Below are 25,105 nucleotides of genomic sequence, written 5' to 3' on the forward strand. Positions count from 1 at the left end.
ATTGATTGGATTCTCCAGTACTTCCTTTAGATGAAAGATTTATGATCCCGCTAAGAGAGATACGATGAATATCCCTGCCTAGCCAGTGAAGGCATATTGTCCCCTTACACCTTCAATATTATTTGGGCATTTCAATACATATGATGAGACTAGCCCACGGTGAAATTTTCAACTGCTGAAGTTAATATTTGACCCTTCCAGGGCGATTTTTCTATTTTCACAATTGCTATGTGAAAATCGAAAAATTACTCTGAAAAATCGAAATATCAACTTCAGCAGCTGAAAATTTTGTGGTAGACTATGTTCGATGTCCTCTATCCAATGGTGCAAGAATCATTCAAATCGGTGCATGTCACCTGGGGCACCTCCCTTGTAAGTATTATTCTGCCTGAGCGTCTAATCTAACGCAGAGCATTCAGCGACCATGCTACGCCTATAACAGATTGAACTGCACAGAGGATCAGGAACCATCGGCTGTGGCATCCTCTGGATGGAACTAATCCACCAGAGGGTACTGATCCAGTCAGTGTACACCCAGCATGGGCATAATTACCCCTCTAGGTGGGTAACCAGGAGTCCCTAGTCCCCATCTACAGCATCATTCTGGAGACTATATAGCTTGATTTTCGGTCCAATTATCCAGAAATTTAAAATTCTCTGAACCGCTTGGAAATCCCAAAATATTTTGAAGGCGTTTGGAGTAATCAAAAATCAAGGTAGAGGCTTTCAAAACGACTGGAAACAGTGAACTTGGGTTCGGTGAGTTGATATTATTTCAAGAAAAGGTCATTTCTATTATTCTTAATAAATCATTATTTTTTATTTACTTTTTTTTTTTGAAAAAGCATAAATCAATGAGAATTGTCACTTTGAATTTCCAAAGCTTTCAGCCAAAAATCTAAAAATTGATTTGGAGTGGTTCCTCTTCTTGAAATACCCTCTTCAATATTTCGAACTTTGAATTCTACTAGAACACGTGGAGCTTTGGTGAAGAGAAGTGTGTAGTTTGATGCCCGATGTAACATTTCGACTGAAATGAATCGAGACACTGCTATCAAAATTCAAAATTGAATTGCCTGAATGGACGGACCAAACCGTGTGGTCTGATCCGGTAAGAACCGAACATTTTCGTTTTTTTTTTTTTTGGAACCAACTCAGTTTTCTCGTTGATTTATTGTGAGAAATTTACATTGAGCATCTTTTAAATTGGGAAATGCGACATTGAAGAATAGTAATAATTTTTATACCTATTCGCTAATTTATTCAGTTCAAAGTTGAAAAAATTGTTGAAATTTTTTGAAAGCAATCAATTTGGGAAAAGAAAAGCAAAAACTCTCTTGCAATCAGCGGTCGAGAAAAAGAAATTGGTATGTTGAAGTTTGATTTACAGTATAAGATAGGTAAGTAGATATATTAAATATGAAAATGTAAAAAATTAATAGACTGAACCACGTACGTGAAGTTACGCAATGGATGAAACAGTTCTGTATACTTATTTGTGGTATCTAAAAGAAAACAGGGTAGATACCTAAATTAAACTCGCGAAATCGAACTTATTTTTATTGAAAAAGCATTAATTAATGAGAATTGTCACTTTTGAATTTTCAAATGTTATAGTTAGCCAAAAATCTAAAATTGATTTAGACTGCTGAAATTAGTTGAAAGAGTTTCAGGCCATACTCTCTCCAAAAACAGTTAGCCCATTCAAATTGCAATCGGACAACTCGAAAGCTTATTTCCTTGTGAGTGCTCTGGAACGACTGAAAATTAACTCGAGCATCTAAAATTTCGAGTGATGAATTTTGTGTTTAGTTTCTGTTCCAATATGGTTAGGATTTTTTGAAATCTTCAAAGATACATGATGAGAGCGTTATTGAATTCACATTTATTTCGCATAAAATTTAAGTGATCTGAGGTTGATATAGGTGCTTTGAACATCATCCACCTTTGTACTCAGTAATGCTTTTTTATGTGGTATTACTTTATTAATCAACTTTATGAATAATGCGGATGATATTTTAAATCCGTATATGGAAGGCAGGGGATGAATTGGTGGTGTACTTACACGGCCGTCAACCTGAAATGCTTAATATTTCTGACTTCATCGAGAACACTTTGCCAGAATCCTGATACGAAATCAAGTGTGCTGAAAAATTCAGCATCGTCATCCTTGGTAATTATTCGGTCTAGTAGGCCAGCTTCGTTATAATTTCCTTCTAGGATGGGATTTAAGTCTACTGGATTTAGACATGAATTCTGATTTCTCCGCTCTTTGATTAGTGCCCACGTATCTTTAGGCGTTTTTGTTGCCGTGACCATTACATTATAACGATTTCTAGCAGTATGTGTAGTGTAGGTACTAGGTATAGTTCTACTTCCGTTTTTGATTGCCAAAGCAGTAATATCTTCTTCGACAACGTCCCTATAGCTCCGATCTGTCCACTCGATTGCTCGTGTAGGCCCAGGTCTTCGATCTGAGTCGTCATCGAAAGAGTCCCCACTGCCCTGAACGTTCCCTCTACATATTTTGATTTTGTGTATCTAAGTGGAATTGGAAGTCATGATCAGATTCGTTGCAAGCATGACTTCAATTTCATTACGTGATTCATTCATAAGTTTTTCTACATGGATTAGGTATATTTCTCCTCACGATATTTAATAAGTTGTCGGGGAATACTGAATTTTAGTTCCGCTTTTGGGCCTTTGAATCGACCTGGCAATTTGCTGCAGACGCCCTTAAACGGTTCTGGAATGCGAAGGCATGTCGTGTGTGCTTACTACTTGGTGATCGTAGTAGGAGCTAATTCAGTGCCTAGTTTCTGTTTCGCTTCATTGTCCAGTCTTCTGGAAAATTAGCAATATGAGTATCAAACTGATATTCAAAAGCGTACAATAAAATTGGGTAGAATTTACTTACTTGCTGCCAGGATTTTTCGCCTCTGAATTGAATGCGTTATTAAATTTTCCTATCGCCTGGCTTTGACGTTTTATGAATATCAAAACTTCCATTAGCATTACACCAATCGATAGGAAATTTTAATACCATCAACTCATGTCTTCATAAGAATTCACCTCAATTTGTTCTTTTTCTAGAAAATACGAGTAGAAAGAAACTGCGAAATTTTATTTGTTCACATAGCATTTTGATAAGAATTTCCCCTCCAGTGATACATATAACTTTAAGCCCCAATGCCCAATTCTCAGTCAGTATTTCTATTCATCTTTTTAGTTTCGACCTCTCACTGTCCCCTCACCTTCCTGTGATCAGAACGACGAGTGACGGGAGAGGGACGCTGAGACATTACGTGCAGGTCTTCAGTCGACCTCCTGAGTATAAAATTTATATTTTGGCTAAAAATTATTCTCAATTTTAGCTGGTATCAATTTTTATGTTTTTGGTAATTATTTATTTTTTGATTTGAAGTAGAAACGCTGATGTGTTTTCTCAAATCGCTGTAGTACGTCTTTTTCATTTTTTTCTCTCTAACCTCCCTCCCCTTGCATCGGTTCGATGTTTCTGCTACGGAGAAAGAATTGATAGCTTACTATTTCTTGTGAAAAAGGCGAATATTTCGATGATTCGATGAACTTTCAGTACATGTATAGTATGTATGTATGTATGAGGTGCATATTTTCAAATAATCAACTTTTCTGTTAACAGAGTTCTTACGTATATAAAATTTCTAAAATTGTTCATTTTTCTGCTAAATATCACACAGTTCTGTTGTTTGATAAAAGTTAAACCCCGACGAAAAATTCAAAAGTAACCAATTCGAAAAAAGTGTAAACCTTCTTGCAATCACCATCACCGTTTTCCCATGAAATCTGAAATTATCGCAGCAGTGGAGTACAGGCAGAGGCCAAAAAAGTGACTCTCTAAGAAATCATAGGCCAAAGACCACCAGTTTGTTGTGTTTACTTAAATGAGTAGGTATTACTGAGCTTTTCAAAGGAAAATGAAGAGAGAGCTAAAAGGTAAAACCCCGACGTTGAGTTCATTTAGTTTAGTTACTCATTCCTCGAGCTCTTTGTTGGTATTTGTACCACTTCCAACCGGAAAACTGGCCCAAGAGCCAAGACCCTTCTACCTTTGAGCCGATTTTGGGAGTGACACATCAAAAGTGGCTTTTTGACCAGCTCGTAACAAACGTTACACAGTGGGCTGTGAGCACCCTCAAAACGGGCGTAATTCAAAAACTTACAATGAACCCTAAAAAAATGGTATAATGATACCCTCCCTTATGTTTTTGGGGTCGCAGAATACGAATTTGACAATATTTTTTTTGTAGGGGTGGGGGGTGAGGGGGTTAGGGGAGCGAAAAATTCAAAATTTGACTATAATGATGTGTGATATGTCGAAATGTATGTTTTTGAGGGTGTAGATCACGAATCTGACAATATTTTTTTCATAGGGGTCAATGGTGGGGGCTGAAGGGGGTGAAAACGGTGAAAAATTCAAAATTTGACTATAATGATGTGTGATATGTCGAAATGTACCGAATATGAATAATTCAACTAAAAGTGAGTAATTTTCATCAATTTACTCGGTTTTAGTTGTTATAAAGTAATTATAGAGGTATAATTTACGTTGAAACTCCGTTTTTTGTCTACTCTGCTGCATAAATAGGAATAGAAAAAATTTTCGCACGTAGATGCACGGGAAATTCCAGTGGCTGGTAATACTTAAGATAGTGCATTTCAAGATGTTAATTGCCATTTTTGCCCTAAAGTGCCCCCGCGACCTCCACAGTCGATTATAGTGAAAAATCTTGGTGAATTTCGTTAAAATGTGACAAATTTTTTCTTCCAGGGACTTTGACGGCTCCCCAATAGAAAATTCTTCATCCCCCACACTTCACCCCCTCTACACCCTCGAAAACGTACATTTTGACATATCACACGTTATTATGGTCAAATTTTGAATTTTTCACCATCTTTACCCCCTTCATCCCCCACCATTCACCCCTACGAAAAAAATATTGTCAAATTCGTGATCTACACCCTCAAAAACATACAATTCGATATATCACACATCATTATGGTCAAAATTTGAATTTTTCACCCCCTTCATCCCCCACCATTCACCCCTACGAAAAAAATATTGTCAAATTCGTGATCTACAACCTCGAAAACATACATTTCGACATATCACACATTATTATAGTCAAATTTTGAATTTTTAAACATTTTCACCCCCTCAGCCCCCATTATTGACCCCTACGAAAAAAACATTGTCAGATTCGTGATCTACACCCTCAAAAACATACATTTCGACATATCACACATCATTATAGTCAAATTTTGAATTTTTCGCTCTCCTAACCCCCTCACCCCCCACCCTTACAAAAAAAATATTGTCAAATTCGTATTCTGCGACCCCAAAAACATAAGGGAGGGTATCATTATACCATTTTTTTAGGGTTCATTGTAAGTTTTTGAATTACGCCCGTTTTGAGGGTGCTCACAGCCCACTGTGCGTTATACCCCTTTGCATTTTTTTGGATTTTTTTGAATTCCAAAAAAATCGAGTAAAGGGTCGTTTTCGACTAATTCTAGGTCGCCGATTCCGAATCTGTTGTCTGATTTGAGCGCTCGCTCCACCTTCATGGACATTTGGCTCTTATATTGGAATTAAAAAGGCCATCGCGTCAATTTTTACGTCACATTCGAAATCAGCGACCTCGAATTAGTCAGAATTCGCCATGAAAAATTCCAAAATTCGACAGCTTTTTTTGCTCATTTTTGATCTCAAAAAAATCAGTTTCTGGGAAAATGGTGCACTCTAGTGATAATCTGACGCCGGAGATGAATTCGCTGTCTCAAAAAACCCCCATGGCCTAATATTCGTGCAATGAGTCATGATTATTGATCGCCCCAGTACTGAAAGAGAATACGTTGAAGAATGCACATACTTTCTATCTCCGCAGTAGGTTGATTTTATTTTTTTTCTATTAATTCCACTGGCATGGCAAACTGACAGAAGAGACCGATTTTGTAATTTGAATCAAACCTACTGCAACATGACGTCAACATCTTCCTCCAATACCTACTGCACAATTGCATTCAGCAGTGCGACAAAAAGTTTTTTTGTCCAAAATAATGCACGAACTGGAAAGAAAAAAAAGCACTTACAGCAATAACATCCCCCCTCCATGAGATTACAATTTCTCTTACTATCAATGACTTTCGCTTCATCCAATGAGTCGATCAGAAATTCACAATGTCCACTGAAAAACTCGTGTTATTCGTCTGAAATTTGGATGCAGTGTGTTTACTGAAGATAGACTCGATCAAAAATCGAAAAATCATTTTTTAATGTATTTTGGAATCATTCTAATCGTTCTTTGGATTAATTTTAATTAAATACTTAATCGTTCTTAGATTGTTTTAAAATGATAATTAACATTACAAAACAGAGTAAAAATCATTTCCAAAAAATATGTTTTTCATGTCGGTGTATGGGGGAATTTGAAAAACCAGTTTTTGCTGCTTTTCGATTTGAAAATTGCGTAGTAGGTAGAATGAAAGAAAGTGTGTGTGAATTATTTGTATAAAATTACAGCAAATGAAATTATAAATCAATAGATTCTTTGCAATCGTGATACTCACTATAGTGAAGTATTTACGGCGTAAAATAAATGAAAACTCAACAAAAAGAGGGCAAGCTGCATTTCCTCTAGTTACCAGTATCAAGAGAGCGTTTTTTGCCACAGATATCAAAATCACGCTGGAAGTCGAAAAACAACATTTCTTGTAATCAGTAATCTTATTCTCAAACCAAAAAATTGTCATAATATCAAACCTGCTGTTCATTGGGTGGATGTATGAGACCAATAGTTAGCTGTTGATTGAATGTGATTTTCAGATAATACGAAATCAGACGTGTAATCAGAGTTTAGTTTTTGAGGTTTTAACCGGATTTCATATCTGATTTCCAACTCAGTTAAGTATCCATTTTCATTTTAGGTACTTTTTTTCAAATCGAATTCAAACTACAGTAAAGTAGGCTCTTTGGTCTCAACGAGTGTGAGATTGATTAGGCCTACCTACCTACCGTTTTTTTTTTTTTTTGGAAAATTTTATTTCTAATTTTGCTACTTATGGAGCAAAGCTCTCTAATACTTCATAAATTATTCTGATTTCATTTATTCATTTTTTTTTTTTTGATTCTCTAGATACTGGTAACGTCAAGAAATACAGCATGTCGTATTTATATTTTTGAGTTGTCATGAATTTTTTATCTTGAAAATTTATTAGGTAGTGTTTTTTTTTCAAGCATTTCTGGATTGATATTTTTAATTGCTGTTACTTGATTTTGAATTTACATACTTTTTTCATTCCATTGCACATTTTTTTCTAGTCAGAAATCAGCAGAAACTGTTTTTCAGATCTCCTCTTTTCCTACATTGAAATTTTTTTCTGTTTTGGAACCCCTGAGTAATGTATTTTGACAAACTGACAATACGTTCAATTTTAGTCCACTCAAACTATAAGAACGTCGAAAGGGCTGAACAAAATTGTAAAAAAGGGACCCTTATAACTTTCACCAGCAACGAGATTCTAAATATCTTCACCATATTTTTTTTGGGAAATTTCCCAATACAGCTGATCTATCGTTATGAACTCGAATTGAATACTGCTGCTCTTTTATTTAAAATGCTTTTCAAATTTGAAAACCCGGTATGTGAACTCTCTGAATGAGTAGGTATCCAACTACCCTTCTCGTATATTAGTTGAGAAGATTAACGTGCTCATAATTCTGTATAAAATGATCGAATGAGCTTTTAGCAATAATGTACTCGTATACTCTATGTACTTTGCAGTCAAGTGTCGATATAAATACAAACAATCTGTCTCTCCATCATCGCTTGTAAGTAATCAAATCTACGTACAATCTACGAGTAAAGTTTCAAGCACATGAACTCGTTGATGGTGTAAATGTATTTTTAGTATACCAACAAGTACTTGTGTATAGTTCATCATTCGATGGTACACTTAGCCTCGTTTTTCATACCTCATACGTTTGTACAGTGGTATACATAAATGTACTTGAATTTACTCGCAAGCAAAGACATCCTCGAGGGATGTCGCCATCTTCTCTTGTCGTACGTAAGCTATCACTTAAGATATGCGCGTATATGCGTTTATTAGGGTTATTTTTTCAACGAGCTCGTAATGTTTTTGTTTTTATGGTGGAAGGACGAAAACATACAGAGAGAGCCAGTCTGCCAGACCAGGGTTGAAGTGCGAATGTCCATGAGTTTTAGCAAGCTAGAGAGATCTTTGTCGGTGGTGTATAATTTTAAGTAAACATCGCTACCCTTTTATAACGTAGCTCGTTATTTTATTCGGCTTAAAATAAATACAACTTTGTTGGTAATGTTACGAGCTTTTATATATACGTTTACGTATATGTGGGTGTGCGTGCTCAAGAAGCGTACTATATTACATATTGTTGCCTATATGTATGTGTGAAATGGAAGTCGAATCCTTCGCACTTGTAGTGTATTCTTACTTACCATGTAATCTGGTTTCGACCTCTGTGTGCGTACGTGGATTTCTTCTGCACTGTGTAGTGTGTAGTTGATATAAACGCTTAAAACACAAGCCATCTGCAGTATTCGCTTCAGCCATTATTGCGGAGTTTGTTTAGGCTAAAATTCAATTTTCAGTTTCATTTGAATGCGTATATACTTAGTCGTGTCGTACTGTAGCCCACCCTGCGCCTTGCCCCCTGGATCTACTTTTTGTATATCTTTATATATAGTATACGAACAACAGAGTATTAAAAATGTCCTAATTCAAAGAGAAATTAATTTCGTGTCTGCCCTGTCCACGATACCAGCACGCTTATTCTTTTGTACAGAGTTATTCTTTCTCGGCGACGACGTTGTAAATGTAGCAACACGCCGCAGATTGTAAAACCGCCCCGACTATACGTTGATAAAATGAGATATTTTAATGAAAATGTCAAAATATTCTATCTTTTGGTAAAGACAAAGAACCATAAAAGCTCGTACTGAAAACGTTGAAAAAATTCGTAGATGGATGAGGCTTAGCTGGTGGAATTTCAGTATATAGGTTTTTTCCCCTTGTTATGATATTCGTTCTGCGAGAGTGGTTGTTGAAGGATTGTGTATTCTCAAACGATGAATTCAGGAGTGGAAAATTGTGTGAAGCAATTGAATTGAAGATAAGTGAATGATCTTATCTCTGACCCTGTATTTGATAGTATAGCATATCTTTCATTAATCGCTCCATTTCCATTCCAAATTCCACAGCGCGAACATGGATGCCGACAGTGCTTATTCCCATCGCCTTTGGGATGTTTATATTGGTGATTATCACAAACACAATAATTATTATCTATTAATTTATTACAGAAATTACAACACTAATGGTTGAAATTTTGAAATTATTCTAAACGTAGTTTCATAAATGGCAAGAGTAGTAGGCATGAAAGATCTGATGAGTGCAGAAAATAAAAATTGATGGCAATTAAAATTAATTTTCAAAATGATATTGAACTTAATACAGAAAACAGAAATTATTTGAATTACTTACATAATTAGGTATCGTTGATATTTTTACTTAGCGAATGTGGTAATTAATATTGAGTCATTGATTTTTAATTACAGGTAAGCGGATTGAATTTTAAAAACAAAGAAACGAATAAGTGAACAATAAGACTGCTTAACCACAGTTGACAATATTCCGAATTACAACATTCCTGAGAATCGCTCGAAGTGGTATGTATCACTCACTACTGGAAAATTGCGTTACGTCAAGGTATTTGATAGTTTCATTACAAATCTGCCAAAAATTGCATTTGGAGTGGAGGTCTTCAAGCAATGACAAATGACTCAAACCAGATTGCGAGTATGATGGACGTTTGAATATCTATTTTTAAAATAGGTAACTATCTACTATAGGTAATTGAAAATATTGTGAATACCTCTTGCGGTGGTTCTTATCAACTTGACGCTTTGAACACTTTATACCTCGTTTATTGGTTCTACATTTCAAGGGATATTTGTGCACAGAGCCAAAAATGGTAGTGTCACTTTTTTTGATGATGTAAAAAAAAATCAGTTTTGGAACTCGTAATTGAAATGGAAATACATATATACAAAGACACAAAGATGAATAAAATTCTCGAAATTTTCTTGTGGAATTTTTTGGTAATTTCAAAATTGAAAATTATTTTCCATAAAGTATCAAAAAGCATCGTCACAATTTTTGATACGTTGTTTCATATTATAAGGAGAGCTATTTTGGAGAATTTTTCCAGAATTTCATTATTGTTTCTTCATATTATTATGTAGGTACTGTTATTTTAATTACAAGTTTTCAAGCCAATTTATCATCGAAAGCAACTAACATGTTTTTGGCACCGTGCCCACACAAATAGCCATTGAGAGCCTGGAGAACAAAACGGGGGGGGGGTCGACTACGAAACAACAAAATAATCAGAACTTTCGCAACAGTCATTTGAACTTTTCAATTGTTGTCAATTTAAAAAAAATAATAGGTACCCCTCTTACCTGAAAAAAATGCGGAGACTTCTGTTTTATGCCATTTGCCATCGTTTGATGACCTCTACGGACAGTGAAATATGAAAAAATCAATGACTTGTTTGGCTTTGAATGATCCTAATATTGGAACTTGAGCTAAAGCATTTCTGGAAGAAAAGTTGAGTATTATGTACATCATGTTAATGCTTGGAAAACTAATCGAAATAATGACATTGGAAAATACGTACCTACATTAAAATATTACCATACGATTTCTTTTTGAAGAGATTTTCTTTGAGCAATTGATTTCAGATACCTCGAAGCTATTTCTTTAACCCAGAATGGGCATTTTGGCACACGGTAACCTGAAATACAGTGACAGACTTTAATAATTTCAATTCAAAAATAAAAAAATTGTTTTACCTACGAATTACTAACACAACGGATTCCACTTCGGTTCGTAAGTTTAATTTGGGTAGTAATTTTAATAAATTATTACCAATTTGATAATTTGGAAAAATTTCTGATAATTTTGCCAAGTTACAGGTAATTTGAGGAAATGTTTGGTTTATTAGGGAGTTATCTACCTACGTATACAGGTGATTTGATGTTTAGTGATAAATTGCTGGTAACTTTGAGTCCCATCAATTTTCATCAAACAAAATATAATGACACTCTTATTTTCGACCTCATACAAGCGTAGGAAAATAAATTATGATCTCAGAAGCTCAAATTATTCAACTGGGGGGGGGGGTGCCCCTCCCCACCAACCACATAAATTTCGCAGTTACCGAACGAATGAGCTCGATTATAAATGATACAATCTTACACAAATTAATGTATTATTTCTCATCTTTGATGCATCGAGAAAATCTCTTCTAATACCTAATTCAATCCACTTCCGCTCATTATGAAACCAATTGCGCCAAGAAATGAAGTATGAAATCCGACGAGTTGACGTTACCACGCATAACTCTTGACCACGGTATTTTGTTTCATTAATCGCATACAAAATTACACTGTGAATAGTGTCGTACTCGCTAGGTAAGGTACATACATATTTCTTTGAGAAATGGAAAAAAGGTCACGTCGGTTCGATGGTGATTTTTCGCTGGCAAAGAATCGGCTCCTAAAACCTCCCCATCCTGGAGTCTCGTCGATTAATGTTGTTGAAATTAGCCGAGGCTCATCGCACCTTGAAATTTTCAGATTTCATCCACTGCGATGTTTTCGATGGAAACGTTTAATTTTTTCATTTTTGGTGGACATGGTTGGTTTGATATCTCGCCGAACTTTCCGAAGATTTGAGATTTTGGGATTGATTTCAGTTTTACCATCGGTATATAAACGGTTTCGTTTGGTTTTGGAGTTCCGCATTGTATGCCTCCCATTGCATGAAATATGTCCCATCTTACATACATTTATTAAATTAATTAGGTCTGGTTTGTAGCACTAGTGCTACGGGATAAACTCGCGAATTATAGTATTTTATTAATAAATAGAACTATGAGACTCATTTTCCATAATTATGTATTTTCTCAGGGCGATTACATTATAACACATTACTTAACAATACGAAAGTTTTATACATTGTGAGCTAACAGTAACAAAAGTTAAAATCATAACGACTAGCAAAGTCTCGACCAATCAGAATTTACAGGTCCAATATAAGTATGCTGCTGGTGATCCATCACCACCAAATGCTCCTTGCATTGGCGAATACTAACTGGAGTTGCTACAGTCCTTGCCTAGCCGAGATAATTTTCTGACAATTGACTACAATGTATCGCAGTTAGTCTGGCTTGTTTGTAGGGGAGGAGGTGCCGTTTCACTGCCCCAGCTGTCTCGGCGCGAGGCACGAGAAGAGGGACAGTTTCACAAACGCACCCTGCCCAGAATTGAAAAAAAAACAACAAATAAGGCCATTGTATCTCAATCAGCCATATTGACGAATAGTTACTATATTCTAAGACGAGTGGTTTTTTATTCGATTCGCGAAGCACGAGAACTACTTATTATTAGATTAGGACTAAAAAAAAGAAACATAACAACAACAGAGAGCACCGTCGTCGATAAGAAAAAAAAACAAAATATGAAAGTACGATTCCTAACTTCGGATCGTTTTACGGTTAAGCTCCAAAAAGTAGGAAAAAAAACTAAATATTAATGAATAGCCGAAGACTTTCAGAGATCGGAGAAGTCTTCACGATTACTTCGTGTATAGCAGTGATGGAGATTGATGCAGTACACTTTTTAAAGGGGCATTGAATTTTTCTTTCGATCATACCTTTGGTTTGTAGAGTCAAGCACTGTAAATGTACCACATGGTGACATTCGGACCCAGTGACCAATACTGGAGGTGCAGATGAACCAGATGGAGGCGCAGCTAGGGTGTCGTGGTCCTTTTATGTTCGAAGTTGGGATTTTCCTCCCTCCCGACCCCCTGAAGTGGTGACCTCTGGCGAGAAAATCATTGTCTATTTTTTATTCTTTCCATTTTCGGAAAACTCGGGCTACGATGGGCCCCTCAATTTTCAAAAATTTTATAAAAATACGAATTCACTGTAAAATTTTAAATTTTAAAATTTCAAGTTCTGTTATGTTTAAAAATTCTGTTTTGAGTAGAATAAACTCTCATGACGATTTCAGCCCCCTCCATTGAAAACCAAGCTGACCCCCTGAAATAGCTATTCAGACTAGTGCAAAATACGAATCTCAGCTATTCTAGAGGATCGACTGGGTTTTCCAGGGATGTGGTTAATATCCTTGTGAGACTTCAATTCACTCAAAAGAGACTTTTTAAAAGTGTTGGAACTTGAAATTTTTGAATTTTAAAAATTTTGCTTTGAAGTTGGATTTTTAAAAATTTTTGAAAATTGAAAGGCCTACCGCAGCCCGAGTTCATCAAAAATGGAAAAAATAAAACATGGAGGAATTATTTTCCAGAGGACACCACTTTGAGGGTTGGGAGCAGAAGAAATCGCAATTTTTTTTAAGGACCACCTTTGTAGACGTGGAAGATTTCATGATTGCCGAAAATAAAAATTGATAGCTATGAAAATTAACCTTCCTAATAAAATAATATTAAAATTGAAAACAAAAAACAAAAATTATTTGAATTACTTGCATAATATTGGGTATTGTTAGCGTGTATTCGGTATTTGTGACGATTATGTGTTTTTTCATTTACTTCATTCATTTTTTGTCCATTTCATCAATTTTTTCCTGCAATTTTTTTAATTTTTTGTTTGAAAAATCTTTCGGCCGCATATCGAGTTGATTGAAAAGCTCGTCTGTTTCCTGAAACATTCAAAACCAAGTTTCTGTAAAGAAATAGTGTTCATGACGAATGGATCCAATCTTACTAGAGCCTAATTTGATCTTTCGGTAGATAGGTAACGAATTATGCCAATGTTGAGACTCCGAAAAGATCAATAAATTCATTTTTTTTTAAAAATTGGGTCATACTCACAGCATACTACATTCGACTCATATGTACTTGATCATTGATGGCCGTTTTGGTGGCGAGGGTTCGGTTGCTCTCCCTCGTATGTGTGGTCGAATATCAGGCGTAGTTGAGAAACTAGCATTCGAAAAACCACCGGATTGTGGTTTCTTTTTGAAGAGATTTTCTTTGAGCGACTGATTTCAGATGCCTTGAAGCTAATTATTGTACGCAGATTGGGCATTTCGGCACACGGAAACTTGAAATACAGTGGCAGTCTTTGGGTTGTGATCAATTATTATAGCTCGATCAATAGTTACATCTGTCTCTTTCACAAATTCTAATTCAAAAATAAAAAAATTGTTTTACCTACAAATTACTAACACAACGGATATCCGTCCTTCCACTGTCACCTGTTATTACGTTCACATTTTCTACATCCACTTCTGTTCGTATTTCGCAATGCAACCTTGAAACCCTTTGAGTAAAGCTTAATTTGGGTAGTAATTTTAATAAATTTTTGATAATTTGGGAAAATTTCTGGTAATTTTGCCAAGTTACAGGTAATTTGAGGAAATTTTTGGTTCATCAGTAAATATAAGTATCTACGTATACTGGTGATTTGATATTTTGTGATAAATTGCTGGTAACTTTGAGTCCTATCATTTTCAGCTCTCCTATTTTTGACCTCATACGGAAGCTTAGGAAAATAAATTATGATCGCAAAAGCTCAAATTATTGAAGTGGGGATGCCCCTCCCAACAACCACATAAATGTCGCAGTTACCTAACGAATGTACTCAACATTATACATGATACAATCTTACACAGTTTAATGTATTATTTCTCATCTTTGATGCATCGAGAAAATCTCTTCTAATACCTAATTCAATCCACTTCCGCTCATTATGAAACCAATTGCGCCAAGAAATGAAGGAGTAAAGAGTCTGGTCAAACGTTACCACTTACCACGCATAACTCTTGACCACGGTATTTTGTTTCATTAATCGCATACAAAATTACACAATGAATAGTATCATACTCGCTAGGTATTTCCTTGAGAAATGGAAAAAAGGTCACGTCGGTTCGATGGTGATTTTTCGCTGGCAAAGAATCGGCTCCTAAAACCTCCCCATCCTGGAGTCTCGTCGATTAATGTTGTTGAAATTAGCCGAGGCTCATCGCACCTTGAAATTTTCAGATTTCATCCACTACGATGTTTTCGATGGAAACGTTTAATTTTTTCATTTTTGGTGGACATGGTTGGTTTGATATCCCGCCGAACTTTCCGAAGATTTGAGATTTTGGGATTGATTTCAGTCTTACCATCGATATCAAACCGGTTACGTTTGGTTTTGGAGTTCCGCATTGTATGCCTCTCATGACATGAAATATGTCCCATCTTACATTTCCATGATGTATGTATTTTCTCAGGGTGATTACATTATAACACATTACTTAACAATACTTACGAAAGTTTTATACATTGTGAGCTAACAGTAACAAAAGTTCAAATCATAACGACTAGCAAAGTATCCACCAATCAGAATTTACAGGTCCAATATACATAGGTATGTTGCTGGTGATCCATCACCACCAAATTCTCCTTGCATTGGCGAATACTACCTGGAGTTGCTGCAGTTTGTGTGTTGTGATCCGCATTATCAAAGACAAATCGCATAAAAGCGTTCTCGTTAATGGGCTGTCTTTGGTATATAGCTGATCGCTGACGATGTACATAAACGAATTTCATTAATTGTATGTATTAATCAGGATGTCGCGAACCGAACTTTGAGTGCAAGTGAGCTGCGATACCTACCGATAATGAAGAGTGAAATATTAAATATGTTAAAGTCATTAAAGTTGAAAATGTTATTAAAGTTATAAATAGAAAAATTAATATGAAAAGATAATTTAAAAAAATATTAATTCTAATGAAATATGTAATATTGAAGAATTTTTTTTTTTTTAGGTTTCCCTATTCAATGTTGATTTTCATGGGCTACTAAAAATACTAAAATATTTTTCATTTTAACTGAACACTAAATATTAAAGGAAACACTAAGGTAAAAATTTGAAAACATGATACATTAAACGAAACGAATTTCCTTTTTCTCTATTGATTCTGCGCAGCAATAATGGCGGCGAGTTGGCTGGTGGAAACACCTCATTGCGGATCCCCCCCCCCTCCGCTGCTATACACAGATTGTTCACATGGGCCCGAAATACGTTCTATCTGATGGCTGAAATGTGAAAAAACACATTAAAATATGTAGATTGAAATTAACACACAGTATTACGAGCCACCTACTTACTCCCACTACACTCGAAAATTTAAGATCAGATTGAGTGTAATAATCTTGTAATTATAAACACCCAAAAAAAAAAAAAAAAAAAAAAGATCAGATTGACAGTGCATGCAAACATTGTTGAAGAGATAAAAACAACTTACTAAAGAAGTTCGAAGACATTTTTGAGATTTCCGATCTTATTGACGTGAGCTTAGATTTTAATGGGCACTTCGATGCACAGTAACCCCAAAATAGTGACAGTCTTTTGTTTTAATCCTATCAATGAGAATGAGTCATTACGGTTCTATTGGGTTATCTAACCAAGAAATCCTTAGTAAGTTTGACTACATTGACTAGGGGAGATCTGCAGATAAGTCACTGACACTGGAAAAAGCATGGAATTAGTTTCTGAAAAAAATCAAATAACAATAAAAAATTGTTTAAAAAACACCTACAAGGAAACCACTGAAACCTGTCAATTGCAATTGAGTGAAAATTCCCCTCACTGAAAAAGCATTTCACCAAGACTTCAGCAGCAAATATTCAGCTTCTGGAGTTGATTGCAACATCATCTTGACCAATTTGAAATTTATTTGTTGAAAATCGAAAAATCAACTTCTCCAGCTGTAAATTAGGTTCTGAGGTACCTATGGATGACAAGGCTCTTTCAGTGAGCCGAATTCCTTCTCAATCTGATTGTGAGTAAGGTTCCTTTGTAACTATATTAATCTGATAACTGCTAAATGAAATCGAAACTTATGTTAATTGCTTTAGGCACATTTGGTATTTTCGGTCTTAATACGTACCATGTAAGTTTCTATCAATTGTTTCCAATTATCTGAATTTTTACTGACGCTTCGTCTGTCTCATATGGGGCTTTTTCTTGGAATTCACTGCTTGAAAACGTCGAAGGAACGAACGGAGACAAACAAATGAAATACCTTCCGGTGGCGATTAGTTCGAAATAAGGCGAAAAATCATCACTGGGCTGAGATCGCGTGAACGTATCTCTTTTAAAATCAATTTAGTATCAAAAATACCGACGGAACGTAGATTATGGACGAAATAAACTCGAGTGAAAAAAGTTGCTTACTTTAATTTCGTATAAATGTAGCATCATGACCTCCCTGAAGTCTCGAACCAAACTGTCCGATAGGTTCTGCTGCACCACGATCACTTTGAGTCCGTTAAGAAAATTTTCACGCCTCATACAAAAAAATTAAATACACCATCGTCCTATTCCTGAGACTTGTGACTACAAAATGAGCGCTCGGTCACGATTGATTCGGAATTCGGAGTAAATGGAACATGGCGATTGAATTTGCGATATTGAAAACGTCGAAGGAACGTAGACTAACCTATAAAACACTTTCCAGTCACGATTGCCTCGAAATTTGACTATGGTAAACTAATCATATCATGAGACCACCTCATGTGTTAGAATTCTTATATATCATGAATATTTTAATGAATTATAATTAACATAATTAGGTATGGACAAGTCTAAGAAAAATAGGGGGAAAAGGGAATAATATTTTTGTTTCCAACTCACAAAAAAAGGGAAAAAGATCAACCCAAATATTCGAATGTCTAGGAATAAGTAATAGTTCAAACGTGACAAAAAGCTCAACTTTGAACTTTCACAACTTTAGATCTATTGATGCTAGAGCTTTGGGGGAAAAAATCAAATTGTAGAGCGTGAAAAGTAGATCACTTAACACGCCTCGAATACCTATTTGTTCACTCAATTTTACGAAATTTATGTATTCCAGAAATACGAAAAAAACAATGCTTTTTCCATTAGAGGGCAATGTTTCTGTTTGCACCCAGGCCTTTGCTTTGTTACGTCCTACCTGTGATTCATTCAAAACACAGGTGATAATAGGTTGTAAAGTATCTGACTTCATGACTGACATCTCGACTCGGCAATTTTTTGTGAATAAACATATGTATATTCCAGGTACAGAATTTTGGTTTGCATATTTGGATTCTACGTCAAAAATTACATTGCAAAAAAAAAACCAATTCACCTCTGTATTTAGCTCGTCTCATTTATTTTACATCTTACAGGATCATAGAGGTCTTATGAGTATCGATATTTATCGATAATATCGATACTTCGCAGTATCGAAAGGTATCGATACCAATTTGTAGTATCGAATGAGTATCGATATTTACGTTATTACGTTCTCATCTCCATTATCTGTCTTTTTTTGGTTTGTAATTTTTACTTGAGCATTAATTTTTGGTGTTGATGATATAATTTCTGATAAGAAAAAAATTGAAGGGTGGTTTTCCAAAACGCATTAAGTCCGTTTTTTTCGAAATTGATTTTTTCGCGCCATTTGGTTAGTGACGTCAGGACACATCATCTGAGACGCATACCTACCTAAAATACCTATTTTATCCATGTTCTTTCCAGCTTTTTGTGAAATTGTTGAAATGCGCTTGATTTTCCAAAACGCATTAAGTCCATGTTTTTTAACGCTTGTAGAATCGCTTGTTCCCATACGAACTGATTTTTAAAATTTTATAGTATGTTGTATACGTGCATCCTTAGGAAGTATCGCCACTGAAATTTTCAACCCCCTCCCCCCCATATTTACCCCTCAAAAATGACGTTTTCAGTTTTTTAACTTATTTTATGGTATTTAACAATGACGATTGCGAGGTACATTTTAGAAACACCTTTTTTGGACGTATTTTTGACCCAATACCTTTTTCGAAATTTTTGCGGTGGTGCGCCATGTTAGAAAATTGGGAAATGTGTGTGTGTGTGTGTGTGTGTGTGTGTGTGTGTGTGTGTGGGGGGGGTGAAATGGGAATTTTGGGGAAAATGACTATCAACGAGTACGGTGTCGTTTTCTTATGATTCGATATCGCTGAGCACGAATATGACGTTAGATTTTGTTTTACACCCCCACAGCCCCTCCGGAGCCCTCAGCCCCCACCTCAATTTTCACTATTTTGGGAATGAAGTTACTTTGATGACGTTGGTATCGTTGTCTTATAATTCGATACCACTGAGCATGAATATGGCGTCAAATTTTCTCCTACACTGAAACTGCCCCTCCGGAGCCCTCAGCCCCCTCCTGAATTTCTATTCATTTTTGAAATAAAGTTAATGTACTTTGATGAATTTGGTGTCGTTTTCGTTGTTTTCTTATGATTCGATACTCACTCAGCCCTCTCCTAAATTTCCACCATTTTCAAAATTAAGCTGCTTTTACAACATGGAATCTTTTTCATACGAATTTCGCGCTCAGCAGTATCGAATCACAAGAAAACGACATCAATATCAACGTAATTCGAAAATATAAGGCAAAAACTTTCAGAAAATCACAATTCCTCAGAAGTGAAATACAAACATAATTTTTGATAAGAGGTTTTGAATTGAATGGTAATATGTAAGCTGGAAAGGAGAAAAGGCAGAAAAATGTACTTTTAGCGTGGTGTTTTTTTTAATTCTTCAATTTGTGCACTGGCGATTGAAAATAAACAGTAAGTAGTAGGAACCATTTTGTTGGAAATTGATTTTCCTACAAGATGGTACTTTCATTTTATAATTATCTTATAGTTACCTCATAATTTTCCTGAATGAATGCTCATTTTTCAACATAAAACGTCTAGTGGTTTTCCAAAACGCATTAAGTCCATGTTTTTCAACACTTGTTGAATCTCTTGTGCAACATTCAACTCAACACCGCGTGTTGGATCATATCAAGCTATACCTAAACTTCAATGTTAGGTTGGTTGCATACTCAAAATAAGCCCTCTAATGAAATGGGAGTATGTTTTATGCTTTTTCTCGGAACTTACTTTTGGGACTTAATGCGTTTTGGAAAACCACCCTTCAATTATATTTACATTATCGAGGTCTGTCTGGCTTGGCTAGTATTCATTCCCATAATTCGTAATAAATTATGAGCAAAATAACAACTGTATATTGAAGTCAATTGGAAAGTATCGATATTATCGATATTTGGGGAAAAAATATCGATACTGAAAATCGCTCAAAAATAAAACCTCTACAGGATGAAGGTGTAGTACGCCTATTTCAGTAAGGTATAGATACAATATTCAGTGTGACCAGAGCTCTTGAAACTATAAAAACTTAATTTGTCTTACTTTACCCCATTTCATGGTACTCTATTTTCAACAATTTTCGAGAAAAAACTCTTTTTTCCCAATCTTACGGATGTCATCTGCGTATGTAATTAATTATGTATGCTCTACTGTGCTGTTGACCACAACTTATGAAATTCAACTCAAAATTATTCCTCGTTTTCTTGAGTTTGATAAAACAACGAACGAATAAATTGAAATAAAAAATGAAAACTACTCGGATAAATCAATACACGCGATAGGGTACGTCGCGACGGCCAAGTCCATCCTAAAAACAACCTTTCGAGAATGACGCGTGAATAAAAAAAAATCCAAAGTTGGCTATAAATACATACCTAGTTGTACATTCGCGTGATAAGAAGAATTTTCTCCTTTTTCCCCCTAGAAAAAACGATACAGCAAAACCCATTCCTCTTTCTTTCACTTTTTTTCCCCAACAAAACCACGTTGTCGCGTCAGGTATGCTGGCGTTGCAATAATATATAGGTTCTTGATCGAAAAGAAAATAGGTAGGTATATTGCTTGTAGTAGACTGGACACCCAGTATTTTCACATTTTAGCTTCGCCTCGCGTGGTTAGGTGTATGGCTAGGCTACGTGTAAAAAACTAATCATTTAGAATGTTTTTTCGGTTGGGTTGATAGATTAGGTAGATATCTTTTGTTTCGTTTTTTTTTTCATCTATCAACGAATATGTTTTGGAATCACGATTGGAATAATTTTTTGTAGGATGATTGGACATCTCTCTTCAGAAAGAATCCGTCAGTGGGTTCTCGAGAAAGCTCAAAACTCGAGCGAATCGCAATCTGAATTCTTTGTTAGTCGTTTACATTTTATAAGTGAAGATTTGAATGGATGTCTCACTATTTTCATGTAGGTTTCATTGGAAAATTAGAGCATGATGATTAAAATCGAAGTTTGGTTCCATTGAAGAGAAAAAATCACTTTCAGATGAGCTACCATGATGACCTTCTATTCAAATTTTGGTAGGTACCTGTGAAGAATTTTTCCCAATGTTCAACGCCACGGGGAAGAATTTCGTCGTACTTCGTACGAATTCCTCATTGGATTTTTTCTGGACCAATCCAATAGCCTCTCGAAATATTTTGACATCTTGATTTTTGTCTGCTATCTTCACCTCATTTCTAAGGTTTGGTGTTTGTTTCTCAACTAAAGAAAATAAACTGAAGGCATGTAGGTATCTCTAAGGCGAATGAAATATTTTCCCAGGATGCACTAGCTGTATGTACGAGTACAAGTGAGCATTTTGGATGGATTCTTTCGTACCAGCCTATTCAACCTCTTAAAATCAATTGGCTATCATTTTTTTTGATCCTATCGTGATCTGATCTTCGAAATCAAGTTGTCATTCTTCTCCATGAAAAGCCATATAGATAGAAAAAAATGTGTTTTTTTTTTATCAATGAGGCAATAAAGACCTTCCTTTCGAGTTAAGAGTTACTCAGAAATATTTTAGCTCTGAGGTGCGTCTGGTAGGGAATTATGAGACCTCAAAGAGGGGACATTTTTTCAAAAAGTCACATGTAGTTTTTTGCTCCGGATTTCACTCAATCTATTTTAGAAAAAATACTCCAGTTTCAAAAGATAGTACTGTATGTATTTGAGATTATGCGCCGACCTAGACCTTTGCCATCAAAATCCAAGACTGCGAATCGTATACTTTTGAGCAAATTCGTATTTTGAAAGAATGTTTTCCGTAAATATTTCACATTAATTGAGCCAAAACATCGAAAGATATCATCTCTGAAAGGAAAATTATTTCGGACTAGGTACAGTGGTTCCCAACTTTTTATTCATTGTTGTCAATTTCAGGGGGGAAAGTAGCGATACGATGTTTATATTATTTTTCTTTATGGCAGTATTCAGGTTCAAAATAATCGACGAATTTATCAATTTTCTCGTCATCGCCTCTCCGAAAGAATTGTTGAAGTTTCTGGTCGAACGGTTCTTTACCAGTCTCAATAGATAGGTCATATAAATCTTTTTTCGATTGTTTTCTTCTAGCACATTTTTCAGCATGTTTTTCCTTATTAATTTTTGGTAGGTGTTTCTTCCAAGCTTGAGTTCAAAACGTGCAGTGTAGAACTAATTTTGGTTTGTCCATTTTCTTCCACCCATCTATTGATGTATGACTCATGCATGTCACTCATCATTATTCATTACAATTGGCTTGACGATTACTGAACACGAATGTCACAGGAAAACCTTTGCCGTCGTAGTCAATCACCATTTATTCCGAAATTGACAACGATGACAAAAATATTAGAATCAGTTCATTCCAGAATATTTTCCCAGTTTCAGAAATGATATCGTTCGATATTTTGTTGAGAAAAAGATGTTCAAAATACGAATTAAAACCCAAAAATGAGCGATTTGCAAATTTTCAACAGTTTAGTAGAGCTCTAAAAGTGGTATTGAATTTTAATGACGATAGCCTAAGTCGAAGAAGAATCTTGAATATCATCTTTTGGGACGGGGCCTTTTTTTCCAAAACATGTTGGGTGAAAGTTGGAGCGAAAAGACCCTGATTTTTTGCAGGTAAATGTCCTTCTTTAGAGGACCATATCGCCCTTCCTAACACAGGCACCTTCGAATGCTAAAATCTTTTTCTGAGAACTTTCAACTCAAAATACTAAAGGTGTCCGCTAAATATGGTGGATATGCGTATTCTCGATATTCGATTTTTTGTCAATTGTGCTTTCAGGTCCATTTCTTTTATAGTTTTATCGCGCTAATAGATAAAAAAAGGTGAATGAATAGTTTGAATTCATTTTTTTTTAATTGATAATTTTTTAACAAAATTTCAAAACCATCAATCAATATGGTGAAAGCAAATGCAAAAACTATTTTGCAATCAGTGAGAAGTAGCTGAATATTTTATAGGTTTGTTTAGGTATTGTCTTTAAACATGATCGAGCGGCGTTCTGCTGCATAAAGTCGTGTATTCGTTGCAATGGAAGTTGAACAATTTTCGAAACGACGTTTCAAGGATTTCTAAAATTTCTTCGAGTTCTGTTGCGTTCCTGAAAACTACAAAACACACGATTAGTTGTTCTTTCACTAAGAAAAAATTTTCAAGTCACGCGAATCTGCCATCGTCGTAGGTTCTATGTATTTCCAAAAAATTGCCTAGGCATGTACCAACAGAGTCAAACTCAGGGGCAAAACAAGGTGGCGGGGTACGGTACCCCCTCTCCCTAGATGGTTTGAAAAATTGAAAAGTTGACAACTGATTTTTTTATTTTCAATTTGTCAGTATTTTCGGGCAAGATTTTTTCAACTTGACACTGGTAGGGAAGTTAAGACCTTCCTTTCGATTCGAAAGTCACTCAGAAATATTTCAATTCTAGCGGTGCGTCTAGCAGGGAATTGTGACACGTCAAAGAGGGGACATTTTTTCGAAAAGTCATAGTTTTTTTTTACTCAAGATTTTATTCAACCTATTTTGGAAAAAATACTCCAGTCTCGAAAGATATGTAGTTCTCTATTTGAGATTTTGCGTCGACCTAGGCCTTTGTCATCAAAATCCAAGAGCACTAATTCTAGGGTTCTACAAAGTGGTTGAAGAATTGCGAATCACTTACCTGCTTTTGGGTAAATTCATGTTTTGAAAACATTTTCCCCGCAAATATTTCGGATTAATTGAGCCGAAACGTAGAAAGATAATTATTATTTCTGAAATAGGACAATTATTTTGGACTAGAGTGGTCCCAATTTTTTGTTTATTATTGCCAATTTCAGGGGAAAAAACAAAAAACCGTAGAATAAATTGATTTTTTGGTCATTTTTTTAGATTTTCTGAAATAGGAAACAATGACAAAAAAGTTAAAACCACTATATCGCAGATTATTATCCTAGTCTTAGAAATGATATCGTTCGATGTTTTGTCGTAAAATCAATTATGCGAAAGGAAGAAAAATATGTTCAAAACACGAATTAACCCAAACATGAGCGATTCGCAAATTTTTCAACCGCTCATTAGAGCCTTAAAAGTGGCATTGAATTTTGATTGCAATAGCCTGGGTTGACAAACAATCTTGAATATTATCTTTTGGCACGAGGCATTTTTTTCAAAACATGTTGAGGGGAAATAACCACGATTTTTTTCGAAAATTTCCCCATTCTGAGGATCATATCGCCCTTCCTTCCAGGGGCACCTCCGAAGCTGAAATTTTTTTTGTGTAACTTCTAACTCAAAATAAAAGTCTACGCTAAATGTGGTGGAAATCATCTTATTATTATTTTTTTCGATCACTGACTATCGCAGCTGTCTGGTATTCTTTGGTAATCGTTTATTGATTCTAAATTCGTAATTACGAAAATAATAACAGTCCCCCCCTCCCGGGATACCCAATCTCTTCGGCTATATTGTTATTCTCATCCATTATGGCAGTATTAATTGATTATTTGAAAAAATGAATATAAAATTTCATTGCGAACAAACGTGTTTTACATTCATAACACATAAACACTATTGATCAGTGTTATTGTGACAGTTTTTGTTGTTATTCGCCAAAACAAAAGACATCGCACCCTCACAATGTATTAATCAGGTTAACGACATACTCAGTGATCAATCACAACTCTTCAATTTATTCACGCATGTATTAATGTATTCAGGTGGCACCGTCTGCCTATTTTAATTTTTTTTGGATCTCTGTGCAATAAAATATTGTGTCTACTCTCTTTCTCTAAAAAAAAAATGATAATA

At 35.4% G+C, this 25,105-nt stretch overlaps 1 protein-coding gene across 6 annotated transcripts in view; it reads left to right on the top strand.

Moving 5' to 3' along the window:
- LOC135843515 (potassium voltage-gated channel protein Shaw-like) overlaps positions 1-25,105 on the top strand; it is a 761,198-nt gene that overhangs the window by 238,067 nt on the left and 498,026 nt on the right. The window contains exon 2 of one of the 6 annotated variants that reach the window (XM_065361444.1): positions 9,639-9,749. The exons of the other annotated variants lie outside the window; for them this stretch is intronic. The gene's annotated coding sequence lies outside the window, so the exon portion shown is untranslated. The remainder of the gene's footprint in view (positions 1-9,638; positions 9,750-25,105) is intronic. 6 annotated transcript variants of the gene reach the window in all.

This window comes from Planococcus citri, chromosome 4 (genome assembly GCF_950023065.1).
Source record: "Planococcus citri chromosome 4, ihPlaCitr1.1, whole genome shotgun sequence".
Taxonomy (NCBI): Eukaryota; Metazoa; Arthropoda; class Insecta; order Hemiptera; family Pseudococcidae; genus Planococcus; species Planococcus citri.